The sequence below is a fragment of the Electrophorus electricus genome, chromosome 1, assembly GCF_041902795.1.
Source record: "Electrophorus electricus isolate QZ-2024a chromosome 1, ASM4190279v1, whole genome shotgun sequence".
NCBI lineage: Eukaryota > Metazoa > Chordata > Actinopteri > Gymnotiformes > Gymnotidae > Electrophorus > Electrophorus electricus.
Genome location: NC_137497.1, coordinates 9,811,806 through 9,823,313, shown reverse-complemented (window position 1 = coordinate 9,823,313; position 11,508 = coordinate 9,811,806).

Below are 11,508 nucleotides of genomic sequence, written 5' to 3'. Positions count from 1 at the left end.
TCAATTCCCTTCTCTGGTTGTAGAGCCAGGCACCAAGAGCAGTGGTGTGAGTGTGAAGGCTGATCACACTCCACCAGCTCTATCCATCTCAGGGCTACCCACCCTTTGAAAAAACAAAGAGTCAGGAAAAGTGCCAGGCTGGCCAGGCTGCCTCTAATCCCCCTGGAGCCAAAGACACATCTGTTGTGAAGGTTTATTTCTCTCTGTTGTTAATAGGGAGAAGGAACTGTGGGCTTGACCAGGTGGGACAACAGACAGGTGAGCATAGGATCAATGGGTTAAAAAAATGACTTCTTTTGACATTTACTTCACCCTAGAATACTAGAGTATTGAGTTAATTGAGTTATTTGGTTCTGTGTATCATATAGCATTTCATCAGATAAACTAGAAAATGTATTAAACGATGGCACCTCTAAGGATATTTGAGAATGGAGTCTGTAGCGAAAACTGCAGCAAGAGAAACAAGAATGTACGAAAGAGATTACATATAAAATTCCTAAATTAACCTTATATTTCATAAGTAGTGAAAAAACAGTCAGTCATTTTAGGCAATAGTCCTGTTCAGATTTGTTTTATTTGTCTTGTATCTCAGCTCCTGCACCTGTGCATGTGAAATAAACCAGGGTCAGTGCCTTGCATCCTCTGGAAGCAACAGAAACCTTCAGTGCGATGGTTGCACACTTGATCTCCAAAGCTGATTTTAAAGACTGCATAGACCTACAGATCGTTATGTAAATGACCACAATACAATAAGAAAATAAGCAAGTAATAGATAACTGTCTCTAAGCCCCATTATCCACATTAGTACTTTAATACTGATTTCAGAACAAACAAACAAATAAATAAATAAATGAATAAATAGTACAGTAGAAATTGCCCGATCTTGCAGTTGTGAAAGTCGAAGGCTGTCACTCTTTGGTGGTAGTGGAACTGATTTGGCATTATGGGAAAATTCATAGATACGTTCTCTGTATGAGTAAGCATTTAAACCCCATTAAAAGTAGGACTTCAATATAAATATATTTTTAAAAACTGCCACAGCAGAGTTTTTTCAAATTTGATCTGATAGCCAAGTGCCACCACTCAGTTTTTTTGAGTGTGATTTTCAGCACTGGAGATCTCCTTGGCCTGCATATGTGCAATATTGCACTAGTGGTAAGTCCTGTTTTAGCTGGCAGTCAAGCTGTATGATAAACCTGAGAAACACTATATAGGAATATCATTTTGAGCAGTGCTTATTAAGCTACTTTAATATATTATTAATAGTGTTGATGCTGAGGTTTTCTGTTTCACAAAGAGGGTTTGGCTGACTGGGCTCACTGCACAACACCGGGTATTTGCTATGTATTTGATGGGCTATTTATTTTTATCTGATGGATGAGCAGCCAAGACAAAATGATGCTGTACCTGTAATCCTTAATCAAAACCTGCACAAAGGAAAATGTTTTTAAGATCCAGATTTAAATAATCGCACATAATATGGAGCAGTCGCCATTTATAGGATGTAAAAGTAAAAGATGTCAAAAACAGATGTCTGTCTTACAAAAGCAATGGTAATCACCTCAAAAACGATGGACGTGCTAATAGCAGTTTTCCTGTACGCACTGCCTTTAGCAGAATGCATGCCAGCAGTTTAAACTTACTCATCCATGCAGTCTGTACTTCACATGTGGACTTGCTATCCAAATGCATCATTTTTTTTCTTTTTCAATTTTCATTTGATAAAGCTGTGATTGCATATGAGGTCATGTAAACCTAAATGTTTGTAATTTGCAGGACAACCTTGGCCAATTGAATGTTTGCTGTCTAACACTGAAGCTTGAATATATGACAACAATTTACCAGGCTTGAATATCTCTACAGTTAACCGGACATTGAGAGCGCTTCCAAACGCAGACGGCCTTGACAGACACACATGCCTGCTCCCTGCTTTCATAGACCCAGTCAGTGCAAACACAAGGAAATAAAGGCATAGGCATATCGGAATAGCAGCAAATAAATAAGAACAACAGGTGTCTTTGTAACACATTTCAAGTAGAAACTAGTACTATGTAAATTATCATATGTCAGGTTTGTGTTGGTCAAGAGCATGTGCCATAATCGGTTTGTCCATCTGCTTATGCTGTGGTATCTAGAATGTCTCACAGTCATTAGAAAAAGTGCCAGAATCCTTTATCGTTTTATTTGAACGTATGTGATCTGAAATAAATCATCTAATTGTAGGTATTTAGCTCGAAACTAGAGTTGTATTATATAGAATGTCATTAGGTTGAATGGGAATGTAAAATAGTAGCTAGTGGGACCTCTGTGTTCCGTCCCACTCAATGAAGCACACCAGGTTGTGGATAAAAGGGGTTTCCTTTTATTTTCCACACTATAACAAGTTCAGCAACCACATTTAATTTCACTGAGGGCTCAGCTAGCAAGCCCACAGGAGGTATGTCTTGCTCTGCCATGCACCTCCCAGTAAATGTTACAACTTCTTTCATAATAACAATATAATAAAATATATAAATTAAAGGAAGCTGTTGTCATATAGTGTAGTCATTTAATTATAAATAATAATCTCATAATAATCTTATCTGCATATTCTTATACATTTACAGAGTAACATTCACTCATATACTCAAATTCCATATCATACATAGAAAACGTCCATCTCATCCATTGTAGTTTTTTTTCCTGATCAATAATAGAAAAAAAAAAAAAATGAACAGCACCCAGCGATGAAGCTCAATTATTTCAAGCTAACTATAAAACAGCTTAAGTCAGCATTTGCTTGCAGCTAGAACACAAAATGTTCAGATTAATGCATCTGAGTTAAAAATTAAACACAATGAAATCAAATTAAATTGACTCACCTGCAACAAGCTCAGCAATCACATTTAATTTTACTGAGTGGTCAGCTAGCTGGCCTATACAAAACAGGCTATTGTTAGAAATTCTGCTCATGTAATTCACTTAGCTTCACATCTCACACTGCTTATAATTATAAGATAACGTATCCACATTCGTAATAATGTGATGAAATCTGCCAACAATAGTGAGACTGAGCATATTAAATAATAAGACAAACTGATCACTTAGTCCACATATTTCTAAATGAGAAGAAAAGTTCTTACAAACAATATAAAGCACACAATTATATATGGGAAAACAGTTACATTTGTCATTAAGAGAAGCATTACTTTATAGATAGAAAGCATTACGTATTACACAAATGTCATAACTGTCCTAATATTAATAGTTCAACAGTCTTCCTCTGTCTATTATGCACACTGTACACATGTTAAATATCTGCCTTGCTGTTACAATGAAATGACTTCCGGCACCCTGAAAATTGTTTTACACACACGCAGCTGTAACGAGGTGGCCTGAGTACCGAGGAGGGGGGGGGGGCAGGATGCACAGACTCAATCGACATGGACGAACATTTATTACATACAACATAACGGCACTCACATATAACATGAACATGAATACGTTTAACAATAACGAGACTAATCTTGACATCCACAGGCTACACCAACAATGATCAACAATACTGTACACACTAACAAGGGTTTAAATACAGAAACAAGATGAGGTACAGGTGTGTGCAGGCATGGCCATAAACATATACTCCCAAGTCACGTGGCGGGCCAAACCCTGTGACTCGTAGGCGGCAAACGTTCTGTGACAGCAGCCACACTCATACACACACAAGCATAGTGCAACTTTGTGTTTACGCATCAATGATTGAATGTGCAAGTGCATGTATATGCAAGTTTAAATTATTATGCACAAATGTAAGTAGTAGGCTATTTATGTGAAAATGTTTCATATGTATGTGCAAGTACAGTTTCCCTGATTTCTCTTTAAACAGGCCCTCATAGTTCAGCAGTAATGAGGCTAGTTAGATTTTGCTCAGAATTAAGTACACTTTGGAATGTTATATGTATCACAGTCTCCGGTGGTGAGCCATACATGGTTAATCAATCCAGGTTGAGGAACCTGTTAGAGTCGCTGCATTAATGACATATCTGTTTGCATTGTCAGTTGTTGCTATGGCAGCAATTAAATTAGGAAATTCAAAGAAAAACAACTCATCTCCACTCTTGGAACTTTAGAACCCCATATGTCCCGTGTCATAATGTCACACATGAGGGGAGTCCCATGTACACCTTTACAGATCAGTCTGTGGAAAGACACTGAAGAGGACAGATGGAACAATGAGGCGTTTCTGGAGCTGGTGTGCTGGAGGTATCGAGAATGAATATATTGATACAAAGGAGGTGGAATCCAGGAGAGACCTAATAAAGAAAACCAAAAGAGGAAAGCAGAAGTGGAATCTGAAAAAATTGAAGATAGAGTGGAAAAAACGTCCTACAGTTGGTATGGATATTTGATTATTTTTTCTGCTTTTTGGCCTTGCCTTTCTAAAAGGATTAATCTAAATCTCATGTATAAAAAAACACAGTAAACTAAATAATCTTTACAATAAGGGACAAAAACTGACTTATTGAAAATGCTTTTATCCTCTGATCAGCGATGACTAAAACTCTCATTTAAAATATGCAACACCACTTGAAGTATTAGTGCATTATTAATCTATTACAAGGTTTTAGGCTCTTGTCAGGCTGTATGTAGTACATACAATATGTGTTCTATATATATCCAGAAGTAATGATACTTGCTCCGGCAGATTTGAAGATGGCCCATGAACGAACTGAAAGGACTGTGGCAGCATGTCTGAGTGAAGTGACTGATGGATATGACTTGTACAGATCAGCCAGGACCAAGCAGAGGCACTCGGTGGCACCTGCTTCACCAGCCCTGAAAAGGGTCAACAAAGACACCAAACCAGGTGTGGATGCAAAGCAGTTAGCCATCATCCCTCTAGGGCCAAGAGAACATGAGTGGCTTGTGAAGTGTGCTGCAGGACAGCAGGATCAAATCTGCCAGCTTCTGCTCCAGGACATCAAGCTGGCAGAGAAGAGAAATTTCATTTCTGGCTTCACAGTACTTCACTGGGCTGCTAAACAAGGAAACAGTGAAATGGTGCGCAAGATCCTTCTTCTTTCACAACAAGGTGGGCCAGGGGTTGACGTTAACACCAAGAGCTACGACGGCTACACCCCACTACACATGGCTGCTATTCACAGCCACGAATCAGTCCTGAGTGTTCTGGTGCGTGATTATGGTGCCAACTGCAACATACGTGACAACAGTGGCAAAAAGCCCTATCACTACTTACACAAGGACGCCTCACCCAAGGTGAGAGAGATGCTTGGCGACCCTCACGCTGCGGATTACAAGCCCTCAGGCCATGAGCAGCACTTTTCAGATCCGCCCAAAGGGCTCAGCACTTGGTGTAAACTATTTCAGTCCAAGCACAGAAAAATACTTAGATGCGGATCAAGATTCCACTCAGCCTTGAAGCAGCTTCACCAGCCTTGACCAAGATGTGGACAGGATAGGCTACATTAATTTCCCGAATGTTTCCCTACAGTGAACTTCCCAAATTAAATAGCATATCCTCAAATAAACATTTTCTCTAACTTGTCTTTCACTCCTGATTTCTGTGATCAAAACCTTAAGCTTTGAAATAAATCATTTGCACATAGATGTTTGAAATATTGCATAGTCATATCTGCCTTGAACCATTGTCTGTTTTCCTTGAATATTCTCTAATGTTTTGTCTTTGAGTAATGAAATGTTTTTGAGGTCTTTCATCAGCTGTGTAAGCAACGTGCTTCTGAATTAGTAGTAGGAGAAGCCAGTTTATATATGAAAAATTAGTAGTGTGCTTTATATTATATTTATATACTCTTTCTTTGTATTTATAAATGTGTAGACTAAGTGCTCAGGTGAAATTAGTATGACAAAAATGTTCCAACCTATTATGGCTTAAAAGACAATTATCATCTATCCCCAAATATCAGTATTTAACTTTGCTCTTGTGTTCCAGTTGTTTTGTTTCCCTCTTTCTGTACTTTTAATGTACTATATTGAATTAATTTATGTTTTGTAAGGTAACTCGAGGTAAATGCCTGACACAATCAAAGCCTAAGACTGAGACAAAGAAGCTATAAATTTGCATGAACACATCTGTTGAGCCTTTCCTGCTTATTCCACCCCTGAGATCAGTAGTTAAAAACTGATTTCAGCAGAGTCATTTCAAACAGAAGTAACTACAAGTCTAGAACCCCTCACGAGAAGAATATTGTACTTAGAATAACATCTTATTTTATGTTTGTCAGGTACCCAGTTTGTTAGTCTGTCTAAACTTGATTCATTTGCTCTTCACTATTCAGTCAAATTAAGGTCATCTTCTTTTGGCATTGGTAGAATTTAGATTAGTGCTGTTTGGCCGACAGTAATCACCTGATTTGGTTTTCCAACAAACTGGTATGTATGGCAGGAATGGCAGTATCCAACATCACTCCTAATCGATGGCCAAAAGAAATGTTGTAGAATGTGGTGAGTGTTTTTTTTATGTGCGCTTAATTGAAAACGTGGCAAAAGAAGAGCCTTTCTAAAGAATATACATAAAGCCCAAGAGAGAAAAAAAAAAAATTTACATCAAAGTTGGAGGTGGATTCACGCTTCACACCCACTACGGTTGCCAGGAAGACCCATCGCGCTGTAAATACATAAAGCACATTCATCAAAATGACAACACTTGTGATACATTTCACAAACATGCCGCAAATACACAAAGCAAATTCATCAAAATGACAACACAACCCGGTGCAAATTCAGGAAAACTTACGCAACTTCAGAAGTGCTGCAAATCCAGTCACAACACAATGGAAGTTTGCCACAACAACAGAATGGCTGTTTGCAGAGGACACGGGGAGGAGATGGACTTCTGAGATCAGCGCCAAGTCTTTTGGAAGTGAAAAGTAAGTTTTTCGGTTACCATGGTTTTATTATGATATACGTGATACAGAATGAAAGACCGACCTATTCGTGCATATTTATTTATGTTAGGCTGTAGGCAGCCTTAAAAATGATGATTAAAATCCAAAATACCTACAATTAGATTGTTATTTATTTCAAATCACATTTTGTATGCATGTAGCTATAAACATCACACTTCAGATAAGATAAGAACAAGATAGTTGACCAGCATGAGCAATAACCAAACTGGTCAACCAGTATAATCAGATTTGACCAGTATGACCCTGCTGATTATACTGGTTGAATAGCTTGGTCAATTTGTTTATACTGCTGGACCCACTGTCCAGTTGGAAATTGTAGCTAAACCATCAAACTTGAACCAAAACATAGCCTTTGCTGGTCTACCAGATGGTTAATCAGATGGTTTAACTGCATAAGGTACATCTATTGCCTGGATGTCCAGCTTTTCAACTATCTTGACCATCATTGACCAGATTAGTTCATCTGACAGCAGCAAATTAGCTGGATTTTTGTAGCTAGGGCTGTAGCATGCCTGTTACTGAGGTCCAGTTTACCATAGAGATATAGAGATCTATTTTAACAGTGCAAACATATATAATAGGAAAGTAATAACATAATTTCGGTATTTAAAGAAAACATTAGAATTCATGAAAGAGAATGTCCCCGCACAGACTTCCTCGACATGGACGAACATTTATTCCAACAACATAAAGGACAAATGTGGCACTCACGTGAAAACAAACAATGAACATGAGCACACTAAACGCTAATGACTTTTAACATTTAACACGATAATTAAACAAACAGTCAAGACTCGATACATAGTTACAAACACGCTACACTAACAATGACCAACACACTGCACACCTTGACATGATTTTAAATACACAGACAAGACGAGGTACAGTTGTGTGCAGGCGTGGCCACAAACATCCTCCCAAGTCACGTGGCGGGCCAAACCCCATGACTCGCAGGAGGCAAGCGTTCCGTGACACCTCAAAATAGTTTTATTGACTTTTAAAAACAAATTATTTAATTGAGAAATAATCAAGTGATTAAAGTAAATAAAAGTTATGAGTCTTAAATGAATACGTCCCAGTCTTTAATGTCTGCTCTGCTCCGCTGCCAGGCATGTACTGATACTCAAACACACGCATGGGTCTCGGTTGTGTGTGTGTCTCTCTCTCTCTCTCTCTCTCTCTCTCTCTCTCTCTCTCTCTCTCTCTCTCTCTCTCTCTCTCTCTCTCTCTCTCTCTCTCTCTCTCTCTCTCACACACACACTCACACACACACACTTCTCCCCGACACCTCTTCACATCTTATCTGCCATATGTATTCAAACAGGGGAATAAGCAAACTTTTCAGAAAACATCACAAAGTTTCCATTTATTTATTTATTTTTTCTCTGATCTCTAACCAATGTGGTTACTCTATAAGTTTTATCACACAAGGTTTTTGTCCGTTATCACACGTTGTACTCTTACCACTTTCAGTGCATTCCACAACTGAGAGAGGTGTTGGAGGGAGGGACGTAATTTACAACTTTTATCCAAAAAATCTCTTTCCCCACCAACGTTTTCTTAAAGCCGTATATTCAGTACTTCACTCCTTTAGGTCACAGCCGTAATTGTAAGCGATACATCTGAAAGCTTTGCCAAGTAGTTCGAACGAACATGTCCATGGATCAACCATTATCCTTTTTTTATCAGCAGGTAAGCAATTCAGTAATGCCTAACTAATTCATGCTAAACCTTATATTAGTATAAGTTACTAAAAAGGCTGATGTGTATTTAGCTACTTATTTAGCTAATGGTTGAAATACTTTATTGTGCGTTGTATGATTTAACTCAGTGGATCTTAGCGTTGTAATTAATTTCAGGTCTAGATAAAACAGACATTTTAACAAACAATCAATACGCATTATCTACAAGCTATCATAACTATTCTTCTGCGAGCTATCTAGGAAAGGATATTGTCAATGTCTTTAGTCTAATGATTATTGGTCAATATGTAATATGACCATTGTGCTATAGAGTACATGAAACATTTTGATCGACGGCTATTCTTATTCTCAGGGGTAGCTAAATAGAAAAACTTTAACTTCGAAGTCGGTTAATCTATTTACTTAAATTAACCAATACATGTATTTTCATAGCTCCACTTCAATACATTTGACCTCTCCTCCACATACAAACACACAGACACACACAATTCAGCACAACAACCATGGCACAAAAGTAACCACTAGTATCCCTTCCAATTGTTATTGGTAATATACATTCATAGAAACAGTCCTCAGTGTTGATCTGTCTGCAAAGTTAATGTTGTCTTTCAACTCGAGTTTAAATGACCGTGATAGTTATAGGGAAAATGTATGAATTAATATGTTGTATAAGACAAACTCTGAAATAAACTGCTATATTGAATAAAATATATATTAAAATAATAATATAATATTATTATTAATAATAATAATCTCTATTATTAATAATAGCAATTATTAAGAATACTATTAAGAATAATATCTTATTATTATATTATCAGTGGTATTATTATTAATAAGAATTATATATATATATATATATATATATATATATATATATATATATATATATATATATATATCTGTTGTGTGAATATTTGGTCTGATTATCTGATTATGTATCATTCCACAAAATATCGCTACCCATGAATTCATCATCATTATCTTATAGACTCTAAGTTTTTATTTGTGATAATCACATCTTTTAGCGCATGCACATGGAAAATATGTACAAATCAAATTGCAAATTAAGACATTTCCCAGCTTTAGCTTATTATTTCCCTTATGTATATTTTCACTATGAATTCACCATAATATTCATCCTTATTATTCATTATTAAATTTCTTTAATTTCAAATTTATACTGCATTCCAGTCTTCTATGACTGGATGATTCTTTTCTTGAAGGGCAACAATGATGGCTCATGAGGCATTTCAGGATCTATGGGAGCTTGTAGAGAACTAGCAAATCTTTTAGATCCAATTATCCAAAAGGGATCTGTCATATCGCCTGATTCCTCATCTCACTACAACACCCAGCAGGCAGATCGTCACCCAACCCAGCACTCCACCAATCCTGAACTTCACATCAGATCATCATCACCTGAATATTGACTTCATCTGTGTACTTGGTTATTTAAGCCTGTCTCTCACATTTGGATTTTGCGAAGTATTGCCACTAGTTCTGACTGTGCATACCGAGTGTTATTTCCTTGATTGCTTTCCCGTGTTTTTGCTCTCCGGACTACTGATTTTTGCCTGCCCCTTTTGTATTGTTCGCCTGATTAGTTTTTTGCTCGCTGGTTATTGGACTGATTACCCACATGATTTGGATTACCCCTATATTGGCGTTCTTGGTTTCGACCCTGGCTTGTTCACCCATTACGAAGTTGGAACATCATAAATCTATCTATCTACATCCGCGAGCATCTGGCCTTCTTTGTCATGTTACATGGTCTGACAAATCCCATTCTGGTCTGGGATGTGCAGTTGTTTTCCAATTTTTCTCATTACATTTTCTTTTTTTTTCTCATTAAAATTTTACTTTTTCAAAACATTTTCCAGACTTTTAATTTTTTTTTTTTTTTTACATTTTCTATCATTTAAATTTTTTCTCCAGCTTTTCTATTTTCTGTGATATTCGGATATCCAAATTCAGCTGGGAAAATGGGTAATAAAGGTTGACACCTTTGGTGTCAGGTTGGTGCAGTTTCTCAGCTGAATTTGGAGCACAATAGTGGTACCAGGAGTGGTATATTACAACTTAGTCAGACTTGTTCCACAAAACCAGCTATCTGAGGGATGTTTTATGTGGGGCTGGATGGTATGGGAATCTGATATATTTATTATTTAGTTGGGTTATGGCTGCTAACCAAGCCTGTAAAATATTGGCTGTCCCATCAACTAGTGGTTGGAGCCTTTTGCAGAAAACTGAGAAAGAATACAGAATGTGACAGAAATAGAAATTTTATTAAAATGCTGGAAGCACAGGCAAAAACCTTTATTTTTAGAAACTGCAGGATCTACCAGAACTAACTACATCATATGTAAAACAGCTAACTCAACATCCTGCAAAACAACTTTCCTTCAAACTTGAGTAGTGTGCAGAATATGTTTGTGCACATTCTAGAGTATCTTTCTCTGGAACAGTTGGCAGTGGCACTGAGTTGGACATAAATATCAATTCAGCCTTTATTTTTAATGGAAACTTCTCTCAGACCTTACTCGTGTGGGTTAGATATTTTGTTTCAGTGCACAGTAACAAAACAGTAACAACAACCTAACACTTTACTCTGTAACAATGAAATCATAATTATGCAAATATATGCATAAAATTATTGAGTATATGTGTATAGTAGAGAGTGTGTATGCTGTATATGTATATGAGCTTTGCTCATCAAAGCTGGGAAATGCCTTATGTGTAGAGCTTGGTTCAAAATTCGTCACCATTGTCCTGAATATTACAAACACAGACTTGAATAATATTTAAACCCTACAAATCCTTCTGTGGCCTGCTTCATGTTTTATCAAGTAAAAGGATTCAATTTTATTTCATTGTAA